At 41.9% G+C, this 14,583-nt stretch overlaps 1 protein-coding gene across 1 annotated transcript in view; it reads right to left on the bottom strand.

Moving 5' to 3' along the window:
- The window catches only part of LOC139059089 (uncharacterized), a 99,185-nt gene extending 87,054 nt beyond the window's left edge, over positions 1-12,131 (bottom strand). Inside the window, exon 1 of the mRNA XM_070536990.1 lies at positions 12,011-12,131. The gene's annotated coding sequence lies outside the window, so the exon portion shown is untranslated. The remainder of the gene's footprint in view (positions 1-12,010) is intronic.
- Positions 12,132-14,583: the final 2,452 nt, after the last annotated feature.

Genomic DNA, 14,583 nt, shown 5'->3' on the forward strand with positions numbered 1-14,583 from the left:
GTAAGTGCACGTTCCCGCTTTCTTACACACTTTTTAATCATTACAGTTAAAGCTAATTGTCTTTGCAATTTCTAAATAAAATACATAGGCATACGCAAAACCAGGAATATCCGCGCGCTTAACAAATAAAGGCAAATGCAGATTGCCGGGCAAATTGTAACAGATTGTTAGTTTGAACCACTGCAACCACTGCACTATACATCCTCGAAGCCACATAGCACAACATCAAAGACTATATTGCCTTAATTTATGCCGTCGTCTATGCAACACATTCTTCAAGGAAAATTTGCTGCTTGGAGAGGCAGACGTTGCAAAAGTTCGAGATTTCGAGCATCATTCTCCCGGCATGCCCGGCTATCAGTCGAAATATGTTCTAACAATGACACGTTCAAAACTACGTTGATTGATTGATTGAAGTAGATTTACCGTTCCAAAGTGGCACAAGGCCTACGACAGACGCCATACATTGAAAGGCTCCGGATTATACCTCAAAACCATGGCTGCATTATGTAACAATGTTTTTTTTTATTTGCCATTCTTTATTGCCCTTCCCCACGCTGGAAATGACACGAAGTCTTTGTTATCGTAATTATTGGCCATTTGAAGCCACAAGTGATAAGAAATGTGTAGAACGGAAGGAAAAGAATCCATGGGCTGTAATTTGTTTCGTTTAATTTAGTTTTTCTTTCTTGATTTATTATCGCGCGTCGCTGCAGATGGCAAATACGAGGGATGGCGGAAGCGTAACATGCCCTTAGGCAACGGCGGAGGGCGGGAAAAATGGAATACAAACGGAATTGTTGCAAAATGTCACCCAAGTTTTTTTGCCGTGTATTCAAATCTTGGGACACGAATGCTATTATATGATCCAACTAACATCAAAATAAATGCGACCATCGCGTCCGGAAGTCGGACCTGTGACCTTGTCAACAAGCAACACGCCAACTGACTCACTATACTATGTATGGGTTAACAATCAGAATGTATTATCATGCGTGGCTTACATACTGGTGTATACATCTAGCAGGCTACGCAAGGTGTGAATTAATGTTCTGCAGCCGCTCTCTGTTTTGATTTCGTTGACGGTGCAGGTTATTGTCTGCAGAATGTTTTAATAAAAGAGGAAAGAAGTGCTATGAGCATGGGAGAAAATTATGGCAGTAATTTTGAACACATCAATTGTGCATGATTAATAAAAAAATGGGCGACTATAAAGCCTGCGGATAAGCAGAGCTTGACAACGTAAGCAGTATACGATTCAACCACACTTTTTATGACAAGTGAAGCGCTCTGCCAATGTCGTGGCGTTAAATGAGTGAGTATATGAAAAACACGTTATCACCTATGGCTGACAACTTTTATTGGTTATCAGTATTATTATTAGTTATTGTTATTAATTATTATTTTATTAGTTATTACCTCTGGCTGACAAGCTTCCAACGACATTTCCAGCCTTCAGATTCAGATTCAGCAAGTGCGGACCCCAGTTCTGATAGTTTTTCTGTCTCATTATATCTAGACAAAAATATTTTTCTCTCTCTCTCTCTCTCTCTCTCTCCGTAAGTGCGGTTGCGTGGGCGCGCGCGCGCGTGTGTGTGTTTGTAAAATGTGGGCATTTACGCTGAGTCACGCTGCGTTACAGGGGGGAAGCTCAATCAAATCAATAACGAGCGATGAGTTCCATTTTTTTTTTCTCTTTGACAGTGTTATGTCTCCATTTGTGTGAGGCGGACATGTCTTTTCAAGGTGTTTATTAATAATCCCCTCCGATCTCTGATCGCAATATTGTTGCAAATAAACTTCAACTGAACGCTGTTCGTTCAAGGCGACAACGCTCACGAGAAGTCTACAAATGGTCCCCAGATTCTTCCCCACCCGTCTGTGGCCCACGGTTCTCCCACGCGAGCTTCTACGACCTGCCGATGGCGGAGCCTACTGCGAACTTCGCCCCGACCGCGAGGGGGCGTTCGCTTCGCCACTGCGCGGGCACAGCGGAGAGGGAAGGAAACGCGTAGTCCTCGCCACTAGTGCAAACGTGCAGCGCAAGGAGGAGGAGGGGTGCGCACTCGCTCGTGCACCGTGCGCTGCGGCGGGCAAGCCGGGCATAATCGACGGGCTTATGCCTACCAGGGGCGCCGATGGGGCAAGGCCTGCTGCGACAGCCTGCCGAGGGGGAGAGACCGCACGGCTTCTCGCGCGGCCTTCCTCCTCTCCCTGTGCGCTTCGGCGGTGGATGAACGCTCCCGGCGAAAACCCGCGGTTGGCAAAACGAGGAGAGGGAGAGAAAGAGAGAAAGGAAAATTGCGGGGCGCGCACGCTGAGTTTGGTTGGGGAGGCTTTTTGTAGAGCGGTCCCCTGCCTACCCCTCCTTCGGAACGGAGGTCCCAGGGTGAGCCAGCGTCCGCGTCGTAAATTCTTCAAGCCCGCAGTGACAGGCCCCAAACTAAGCGACATCCCTTCCCTTCTCTCTCACTCTCTTTCTATCACACACAGACACTCTGTGCTGTCTCTGCGCGTGAAAAACACGATATTTTTTTTTTCTGAGAACCTTTCTCTCCTCTGGCGGCTTCTCTGTTCTAATCTGCACTTTAGTATTTTCCTTTCGCTGTTTTGTTTTGTTTCATTCACCCCTAACCTAAATTGGTCCCTTTTTTTCTTGTCCTTGCACCGCCTGGGCTCGTTCGTCCTTCAGTCCAGCACCATGCGTCTCTTCTGACGTGCAAGTGGATGCAAGTGATGGCCGCCTGTTGTGTTGCATATATATATATATATATATATATATATATATATATATATATATATATATATATATATATATATATATATATATATATATATATATATATACACCAAGCGAACGCCAGTAGACGAAAGAAAGATAACGACTTAAAGAAGCCCATATCCAAAACGAAGTCAAAAGAAGTTCGTTCGGAATAGAAGCCTGCCGGGTGAAATATGCGCCTCATGTAAATAAGCGTGCCGCGGGGACGAGACGACGCAGACCGATGTGTCGCGGAGGGAGGCCCTTGGAGAGACACGGGGAACGTAGTGTTGACAGCGCTGACAAGAGCGGATCGCATTGGCATGCAGGCCTCGTTCTGAAAAAAAGGCAAACCCGCTCGCTGTGGCTGCTCGCCTGCCTGTACACGTCTCCGTTCTTCTTCTCTTCGCTATCGGCGTGCGCTGTGTGAGAAAGGGCCGGATGCGAGGGAAATCCGCGCCTTTTCGGTGACACGCGATCAGGCTCCGCCTCAATTCTCGGCAACCCTGGCATCGTTACTAATGCCACCTGTCGACGCAAATGGTTGCGCTTAATCCAATTTAGCGTACCGTTCCTTGCTTTGCTTTGTTTTGTTTTTGTCGATAATTTATTACCGTGGTCAGAGTTCCCCGATAACGGCGGTGGGGTTGCAAATTTGAACGGAAGAAACTGACTTGCTTGACTTCCCTTGGCCGTCTTAACAGGGCTGTTATCATCACCATCAGTAGCCTATTTTTGCGTCCAATGGCCGGACGCAGGCCTCTACCAGCGATCTGCAATCCCCCCTGTGCTGCGCCAACCGATTCCAGCTTGCGGCTGCGAATTTCTTAATTTCATCACCCCACCTATAGACTCCTGCCATTCTCGACAACGCTTCCCTTCCCTTGGCGCCCATTCTGCAACTCCAATGGCCCACCGGTTATCTAACCTGCGCATTACGTGACCTGCACAGCTCCATTTTTTTTTTTCTCTTCATGTCAATTAGAATATCGGCTATATCTTCGCTTGCTCTCTGATCCACACCAAACTCTTCCTGTCTGTTAACGTTACGCCTAACATACTCCTTTCCATCGCTCTTTGTGTGGTCCTTAACTTGTTCTCGAGCTTCTTTGTTAACCTCCAAGTTTCTGCCCCATTCGTTAGCACCGGTATTAGCCCCGAGAAAGAGGAATGGCGCCCTCTCGCGAGTGACGTCACGGCCAGGACGCCGCTCGCTCCGGCTCGCTCGGCTGCCGCGCGCGCTCGTTCCCTTCGTGTACGTATTTAAGAATAAGTCGGCTTCTTTCAGCTGCCATACCTTAACCACAGTTTCTTCTTCAAAAGCGTGTGAGTCGAGAAACTTTGCTGCTTGGATATCGCAAGCTAAGTAGCGTTAAAGGGGTCTACTAGTTTTTGCAATGCATATATGCGCCGTGTCTATCGGTAAATTTTGACTAAAAAAAGAATATCTGCAAATTCAACGCGCGAAGTTGTGTATGATGCTTCGCTAAACACTTAACATTCCTTTAGTATTTAGCTATGAGAGGTATTGCATTTTACGTGGAAGAAAAATTTGGTAATTGGCGTCAACATGTTATCCGATGTTAGAAAGACACTGCCCAGCGAAGCTGTCATCATGATTCCTATTACTCTGGTGTGTGGTTCTATTCAAATATGGCCATTCATTAATGCGTAAAAAATAGTTAGGCGCGCATTTCTTATGAAAATGTTTGCTGCTACTTTCATCCCCCTCTGAAACAGGCCTCCAAAAAACGAATTGCTCATGGCTGCTAACACGACGGCGCGTCATGTAGAGTATTTACATAGTTAATTCACAAACACCATAGTAGCAATCACCTGAGAGAAACGTTTCGTTGTTTAGATCGAGAGCCACTCAATTGAAAGTGATGAAATGTATCATAGTGGTCCTCAGTAGACTTTATCGACAATATGGCACACCCCTGATCACGTAACGGTAGCAATCGACTGTCCGTATGGCGAGGCACGCTATGTTCGCGAAACCCATCAGTTCACTTCAACTTCGAATTAAAACCATAAAGCATTTTTTTACAGCGCCAACTGGAATGGCTAAAGTATTCTCGAGCTACTACACGCAGCTTAGATTGCCTACAAAAGGAAAATTCAAGCACCTTTTGTCTCACCATGTCTCGATCCAGCGTTATTTAATTATAAAAACGGATAACTATTCGCTTCGTCGGTACATAAAATAGAACCTTGCAGGCTAATTTAAGTTTGCTCCAATCCAATCGCAAACATTCATAAAGAAAGCACCACAAGCCTTGCATATACTTTCACTTGATTTCTGACCCTCCACAGGGGGAATTTCGATATCTTCAATATTTCCCATACTACTAGTCATTGACGCTTCTACTGCTTTCTGGCTGCAGCTATGCGGTCCAGCAGGCATACTTCACTAAAAAAATTAGGCCGAGCAGCCTGTGTCAGTATGCCAAACAGATTCGTCATGTATATTCCTCAAGCAACAAGCACCAGTAAATTTCTCAAGTGAGTTTGATTTGATTTGATTTTTTAATTTCCATTTACACACACACATGTACAGAGGAGTGGCAAATGGAGGTGGATGAGGGAAAAAAGCCGCACAGACGCGGCTTGAGGTAACCTCACCCTCTTAGGTACAATATGGCTGCATGGGGTAACACATCAAGCGCCATATAAATTACATTTATATAGTAGCCATAAAACATTGCAGTTATACAATATATGAAAGCACAGCGAAATATTTCCACGATAACAATGCAAAACACACTGCGGCATTGAAATAAATAAATGATATACACTTGGTAACATAGACAAAAAAAGAGGAACATAACATGCATTATTAATCATTAACAAACGCGATCTAAAGAGGTGAGTTGAACGTGTAGCACGGGAAAGGGAATATATATTGGTACATTCCTATTTTTACTCTGTAAATAGCTGTAAGCCTTCATTAACTTTACTTCAAATTTCCGCCGCTTAAAAAAAATAAACACGTGAAGAACCGCCTAATGTTGACAAGCAGTTAAATAAGCAAGTGAGGCGTGTAGAATCTAAGCTCCAGTATTAGTTAAGTCACCGTGCTACTGCCGAGCGTTTCTGTGAGGAAATGCAAAAATTCGATATTATACCATGAACTACTCGTCGTGAGCAAACCTGTTTTAGCGGAATAAAACCAACGTAACTGCTGTAGAAGTCATATATAGCCAGCTTTGTGACATACTTGTTGCACCGCGGCAGGTATGGTATCATAACTGGATTCCTATAGGCTATGCTTTTGCGATTGTCTATCCGCGTATGAAAAACCCGCAATGGGCTGGTCTGCGTCGCTTCGGCTGGCACTGTAGCGTTGCCTTCGAGAGCTGCATTGTTGTCTAAGAAATTAGCTCTTTGAATAAATGTTCGCAAAGGAAGACGTCGTAAAAATATATTTGAGACGACCAGCATAAGTATACAAGCAGAGAGAACGAGGGCGAACAAACGAAAACACCGCAGAAAGCGCCCGGAAAACGCCCGAACTGTAGCAGACGACAGGCGCGAGTCCGTGTCCTGACGTCACGCGAGGGGCGCTCGCAGCGCCGCCCGTGTTCGTTCTCGGGGCTAATAGTGCAATCATTGTACACTTTTCTTTTTAATGACAGTGGTAAGCTCCCAACCAGGATTAGGTAATGCTTGCTGTATACGTTCCAACCCATCTTTGTTCTGCTGTAAATTTACTTCTCACGATCAGGGTTCCCTCTGAGTAATTGACCTAGATAAACGTGCTCCTTTACAGACTCTAGAGGCTCACTGGCAATCATGAATTTCCTCGCCAGGCTATCGAACACTACCTCTGTATTCTGCATATCGATCTTCAACCCCCCTCTTACACTTTCTTGGTTAACACCCTCAATCATTTGTTGCAATTCATACCCGGTGTTGCCGAACGGGACAACGTCATCTGCAAACCGCAGGTTGCTGAGATATTCGCTGTTGATCCTCACTTCTAAGCCTTCCCAGTCTAGTAGCCTATATATACACAAGGCTGTCTGTATAGATCGTTAAAGGAAACAACTGCGCAACAATAAATATTTCTGAGCCACACGTCAAGCTCCGAGTGGACAGAATAACGAACGAAATATCAGTAAAAATTAGGAACACTCTGAGATTATTATGTGCTAAGTGTCGCATATAATACAAAAGGAATCATTTGTATTAAAGGTCTGATAGTGCGGGATAAAAGACATTTTCACATCTACTTCCTCTTTCCCCGCCTGTTACTAATGATATTTTATCAGTCGCTGATATGAATTATTCAGAACCATGTGAGAAAAACCTGCACGGGCTTTCGTATTCCCATCACTAAGCCGCATAATATCTCATGAACTGTTTCATTCAATCAATTAATGTTCTTTTCCATCCGTCAATTAGTAATAAGGCCCTGACTTCAAAGAATTAGTGATTTGTATTTGCCATATAGTTACAGTAAAAAAAGACGGCACGCATATCAGGGTCGAAATGCAGGCAGTCATGTGCTATAGTATTCCCTTTTAGTAATGTGATCGACCACATCCCGCCATCTGCCACTTAAGATTATAAAAAAAAAACATTTTGTTTACGTTCTATGTGAACAGTTTGTCAAAGTCGCGTAAAGTTATTAGTACTATAGTGTTATTTTTTATGTGATACTGACCTAGAAATTTGTTCCGACGCTACGTCACTCATTTAAGGAGATTTGTTTTTAGTGTTCTTCTTTAAATTATTTTTACTTGCAGGAGTGACGGGCATGCACAAAACGCGGATAGCAAACAAATTTTGATCTATAAAACCACACCTGCAACCAGTGAAACTCCAAGAAATGATTGATACGAGACGTGCCAAAAGCTGAGCCAACGTGACAAAAAAAATAAAAAAAGCTCGTGGAACATTGCGAAACGCTTATGACGAGGGCGGCAGTTGCCGCTTTAGGCTTTTATTTTCTTAGCTGGTTCAACGAACACTGAGAACTGTGCGGTCAACTTTTGTTTTTCTCGCTTTGCTAACACATGCATGGTGCTTTGAAACGTGCACATATGGACAGTGCCGCTGTACCATACCACGTCTTATAGAGTTTCCCATAGATTTTCTTGCTCATAAAATTCTTCACGTTACCGTGGCTATTCAGGTCTTATTTATGTTGATCTGTTCCGTGTACGTAGCTGAGAGAAAAGCAATAGCCGACGGTGGCGCCAATTACAGCCACAGCATTCACGGCGAATGTGTTCAGAATAACACACCAGAAACGGACCACTACTATAGACCAATATTCACGCTGTGTGACGGCGGACTTCCTCGAGAGTTCACAAGAGAGTTGTATTGCCTCATGCTTAAGAAGTCACGCAATTTCCTACAATAAACAAAATGTAACAAATTATAACGCAACCGTAAAAAGCTGATACTGGGCAGGTAGCATCACCAAAGTGCGCAACTTATTTTGCACAGAAGTCTAGGGGGCTAAGATAAACAACAGAAAGCCAATCATAACCAGAAACTTAGTTAATTTAAACTAAATGCACAAGAACGTTCGGCCTGTCACGCATTCAAGTAAACATAAACATCATTTTTGTTTATTTCAGTGAGGCGGTAATAGAAGCTGTGTGTCGGAGCTGAAGATGCCACATATCAATTGATACCCCGCGTATGCGATAGAAAATCAAGATCAAAGATCCAAGAACTCGCTTTTTAATGATTTCTTGGATGAGCTTTCCTCGCCCTTCTCGCAATGATTTCGGGATAATTTCTCGCGAACTATACCATAGTTATTGTGGGACATCTGCGGAGTTCTTGCAAAGATGATACTTGTATACAGGATTGGGATAAAATCTACGGCCTTCAAACGATACCATGTTTCCAACTCCAACAATATGGATAATTCAAGAACTTGACGCATGATCAAGAAAATGAGAACTCTACAACCGTAGATACAAAGTCGCGACTCCGAAATCCACTGTTGTCTTTTTCCGGTTACTTATCAACCTTTGTGCATTTGTAATGTCATAGTTTTTAGTCATAGTTTTTCTTGTGTGTGATGTCTGTAGGTGCATATTCCACATGTATCTTACATACTAGATGCCTTCCATAGCGATTGAAGTATATGTTGAAAAACATACAAAAGCATTCGTCATAACTGCAGTACACATACTACGATAAACGCAGGCGCACTTTTTCAGATCAGCGTTATAGATGTTCATTTTCCCGACCTGTTATGATAAAGAACTGTTTGCTGTATATACTCGAAAACTATGTTAAGACAAGAGGTAGGTGGACCCTATTGATCTAGCTCATCGTATCATTTCTTGTCCGACGCCAACGGGCCCCGCTTCTGATTTCGGCTGTCGCATTCAGAAGCACACGCAAAATCAAAGATTTAATATGCAGGCCGAGAAACACCATGCAGTGAACTATAATCATTGTGGAAAGAGATTATTATTGTTCTGTACTGAATACTTGATTTAATGCTCTCGTTCTTGTCATCTAAATCAGTAATAAATAATGCAGCGTGTACCATCAAATACGTGTTGTTTTGAACTCTTCATATCCAGCCACACTGTAAAATAATTTACACCCTAAAACGTGAAAAAGTGTGTAGAGAGAGAGAGAGAGAGAGGAAAGGGGAAAGGCAGAGAGGTTAACCAGAGAAAAAAAATCCGGTTGGCTACCCTACGCTGGGGAGAGAGGGGAGGGGGAGGTAAAGTGTCACTGTGCTGTGCGATGACAGTGTTCGGTGACAGTGACCGATTGTGATTGTGTGTCTATGCTCCTTTTTTTTATTGATATGATATAAGGAGATGTTGGCGCGCAATTTAAGGCGCCGGCTACTCCTTATCTCTTGGGTGGTTCCGTCATACATCGTTCAGGCTTCACGGTTACATATGAAATAATCATTTTACCCAAGCACCAGGACTCATAAAGCAACGTTTCCACAGGAAGACTATGGCAAATGTCTCCACACCTATGTAGTCGAAAGGGTCAAAAGTAGAAACGATACTGTCGCCTAATAACACATTTTCTAGTCAGCGGGTCAGCGGGTACGTACAATATACGTGGCAAATGTCTCCACACTTATGTAGTCGAAAGTCTCAAAAGTACAAACGATACTGTTGCCTAATAACACATTGTCTAGTCAGCGGGTGGTATATACATCGTGTAAATATATTAGCACATACAGTCACAACAAAGCAGTCAACATAACATAATTCCCAAACAGATGGATATATAGAGTCACATTGAAATGAACAGAACAATGAAAGCACTAATAGCGTCCAGCGATGCCGCTGTCTTCAAAGAAAGTCTTTAGTGCTTTTAAAGCGCTCTTCTGCAAGGCCGTTGTTGGCCAAGGGCCCAAAAGTTTCCTTAAACTGAAAGGTCTGCGGTCTAATTTACTTAGCGCTGATTTAGGTCGGCATCTTGGCGTGTCGTGATGTGGGCAATCTAGAAGGAGGTGATATATATCTTCATCTACAAATCCGCAATCACATTCGGGGGTTTCCGCTCGGCCAATTCTGTGTAAGAAATGCTTTGTGTAGGCAGTGCCTAGCCTTAATCGATGAATAAGCGTTTCCATAGTTCTATCTAATGACAATGAAAATTTGAATTCAATAAATGGATCAATATGATATAAGTCAGAGCTCTTAGAATTCTGGTCAAACGAAGTGTTTCTAGACATGTTGAAAGACGTTGTCCTTATAATGCAGCGTAATTCATTCTTTGATATTGGGAGCGGAGCCGTATCATCTTTCAGGTGCGCTTGTCGTGCTGCTTCATCGGCTGCTGTGTTGCCAGGAATGTTGCAATGCCCTGGTATCCACTGGAATGCTATTGCATGTTTTGCTTCGCTTGCCTTTGTGAGGTATTTAAGTGTTTCATATATTATACTGTCGCTGAATGTTTTCCCCTTTGTGCTGCAGAGTGATGTTAGAGCCGCCTGTGAATCGCTGAAAATTACCCATTCTCCTTCCTTTCCTTATAGAGGGTGTAGATATGTCTATAACTCACAGCCTCAGTGTGTTATCTATATAACGGACACCCTAATGGTGTGAGTTATAGACATATTTACACGCTTTTTCACTTGTTAGGGTGTAAATTATTTTACAGTGCAAACTATTAAAATATAGATTACAAAAGCGTATTACAAAAGTAAACTTAATGCTTTTGTTCCGAAATATTTAAGTAGTTCTTTGCAGAAATTTGATATAGTTCGCAGTTCGTATTATAGTACCTGCATCGGCGTACCACTATTGAACACTTTTTTTTTTTTAGTTGTTTGCCCTCGGGCAGGGTAGAAAGAATCAATTATGCTTTTTACGGGCCCCTGATTTTGAAGAACGTCAAAGGAGGTATATTTCGTGCATGGAATGTAATAATAAACTGGTCCTCTTGAATAAGTAATACCTGCTAGCTACAGAATGTATTGCACATGTTATATCATGCAGGTGAAGGAGAGAGATATGTTGAATGCTGTGCGTGTTGGTAGTCTATACTCAAGAAAGAATAGTGCAAAAAAAAAAAAACAGACGAGAAAGTCTGCGCTCGTTCGTGTTTTTATTTCTCGTTCCTGTTTTTTCGCGCCTTTCTTTCTTGAGGAAGGAGACAGGGCGCTAAAATATCGTTTAGTTCATTGAACGCGATCATTGCAAGTATTCTATAATACCGAAATTTATAGCGTTCAAACAACAGACGCTTCATGGAGTCTGCAATTATTACAACCCATTTCATTTTTCACGTGTGCATGGTGTTACAAATATATACTTCTTTATGGATACAAAACATTTTAAAATAGAAAACATATAGAACTTGAATGTGAGAGTTGCTTGTTTCTTACCGTTATTAGCATGACGTGATTTTTCTGGAATATTTATAAACCGTGATTTTCTGTCATCTTGCTCATAATTACCTCAATCTGTGTTCACAATTATAGGAATTTACTAGCGTGTAAAGAGAGCCAGACGAGACATTTCTGGGATAAACCACCATTTCCAAAATCCCGCCCGTTCCATCTGTACTATATGGCTTTTGTGCTCGTGTACCAAAATGATGATAAACGAGCAGAATAAGTGTCGTGTCACTACGTTCTGTCACAAAACATAATTTTTAGATTTGTTCACTTCCGAGGGCCGGTCGCAGATGCATATGGGCCTTTCTAAGAAATTTATAATGGCGCTATTTAAGGAAATGTTGGTTCGATTGCATTAGCAGTTTCCACAAGTTATCGACTTTCTTGACTCCCTGACTCACCTGCTGAAATCTGCAGTACCAGTCAGTACGTACTCTCTGGCAACGATGGAATGATATTGACTGACTGCCGGCAATCTCCCGAATTCTGAGTAATAAATTAGCACTCAGCTCTTCAACTTGCACATACTGCCACTAATGTCGACACAGTCTGCACACCAAAATCAAAATAATCAAGCATTGTCAGAAGTGACACAGTTAACAATTTTTCTTTTTTTTTTGCGCACAGCACTGTTGACTTAAATAGTTTTCAGACCGATCAATGGGTCACGTGGCACAATGACAACTGCATGGAGAGTATTATATTTCTGCAATTTGTTTTTAATGGTTCTACATTGCTTTTCGAGTTCGTGCTCTCGCTGTGTGGACCTCGGCTTTGCTGTATACATCCCAACCCCACTTGTGATGAAGCATGTTAACCATGATGGCAGCCATATGCTTTCACTCCCAGAAAGAGAAAAACTACGCCTATTATCATTACCAATAATCATGTAAAGATTTATAAGCACTACATGCAAACAGAAGAACAGAAGCAGACTGTACCAGTTGTCTCTTGAAATAGACACCACGCCCACCCGCATGAAGAGTATAGAGAAAAATAACGTAAAATAGACGAGAGGGATAACGATAGGAAAAGAGGAAGCGGAAGGCACACCACAACACATTACATGCGAACGTTATAGGAGCGTCTAATGCCATGGCTGAAGAGAATTCCTACACAGCTTTTTGACGCCTATGAAGCAGAATAAGAGAACAGTCGTTCTTATCAAAATTGTTGTTCACAGCTCATTCTTATTTTAACTAAATATAAATGTAAGAACGAACGGTCAACATACTACTTTCAACAAGTCACTGCTATGTAACACTATTACCGTCAGCATAATATACACTTAAAAGAAGTTGATGTTGACTTATTGCACAGAGAGGAAGGGAGCGTTTCTCATGAAATCTAATTCCTGCACTGATCGAAACATTCAGAAAGATATGACGAATAAATCAAAACTCAAAATCCAGTCCACTGCTTGGTTTTGATTGCTTATTTGTGCGTGCTATTTTTAGGCGCTGCTCCATGGAACTGTGCCTTCTATAGAGCCCATATAGGACAAAGATATTATATACTTCTCTTTGAGACTAACATCCCTCAAACAGTTCAGCGTGCCGTCTTTAGAAGGAGTTTCCAACTAAAACAAACTGGTGTGGCTGGAAAAAGAAGAAATAAGAGATAATTCATTCATTTTTATTTCGGCATTATGGCACATGTATAGCACACACAAAAATACTGGAGGCACAGACCAAAAGCCGCAGGAAGCTTGACGTCTGTACCCATCACTTACACTTTGACAGGAGCAATAGAAAATGTTCTTATGCTACAAGCATACAATGACAAAAACTATACATGTGAAATATAGTACTAAATGTCTAACACTAAAAAGGAAATACTTTACTTTTATACATGCCATAAAAAAAATAAAGCAATGAAAGCACTACAGTAAGCAATGCTGATGATTGAAAAGTATATAGGCAGTGTATATGCCATCATTTGCCGGCCATAGTATTAGCCCGTGGCGAAAAACAAAAAAAAAATTGATTTCGGCCGAACATTCGCTTTTTCTGTCAAGTTTGCAAGTTTCTTCAAATACACATTGTTTGTTTTAATCCCTGGTTTGGAACGTGTCATTAGTAAAGAATCGTACATTGCGTTTAGGGTTTTACGGATGGGCCTTGCGTGCATGTGCGTTATACAGAGCATTGACAATCAAACGGGCAATTTTTTTATTTTTTTTTGTAATCTAGAAAGTCTCAGAATGTTGGAAGTTGTTGTCGTTCCCCAGACAAGATAGCAATAGCATAGTTTTGAAAGGAAAAGTGAATTGTACGAAAGCAGTGTTAAGTTCTCAGATAAAAGAAAACGTTTGCGCGATAGTATATATATACCAACCTTGAGAAAAAGGCAGCTGGAACAAACAGAATCACACTGCTAATCCCAGGGCATGTTTTCATTAAAAAGTATACCAAGACATTTCACAGCAGGAACCACCTTAATTTTTGATGTACCAAGGAAAAGCGCCATATCAAAGCTGGCTTCCTTGTTTTTATCTCTAAATAATTTTGTTTTAGACGTATATATATAGTTAGTGAGTTGCTCAAACTCTAGGCATGCAGTTTCGCGAGTACGTTATTTGCTCTGCTTTTAATTTCCAATAAATTTGATTCTAAAAGAACAAACGACCTAGTATCGTCAGCATAAGCTATAAATTGGGTATTTTCATCTATACTACGCCACTAATATATATACATTAAGGATTAGAGGCCGTAGGATGCTTCCCTGTAGTACTCCGCTTCTTAGGGATCTAAGGTTGATTTGTAGTTACTCAGTTGTACCTGCTGCTGGCGATGACTCAAGTAGCTTTGCATAAGTGGGAAAAACGCTCCACGGAATCCGTAATCATATAGCTTTTTTTAAAAGTGTGGTATGATTAATCCGATCAACAGACGCTAGCCGTCTGTCCAACTCTGTAGTACACTTACTCGACAAAATAATATAATCACGCTTGCTTATAGATTATATATGACCA

Source organism: Dermacentor albipictus, chromosome 4 (assembly GCF_038994185.2).
Source record: "Dermacentor albipictus isolate Rhodes 1998 colony chromosome 4, USDA_Dalb.pri_finalv2, whole genome shotgun sequence".
Lineage (NCBI taxonomy): Eukaryota > Metazoa > Arthropoda > Arachnida > Ixodida > Ixodidae > Dermacentor > Dermacentor albipictus.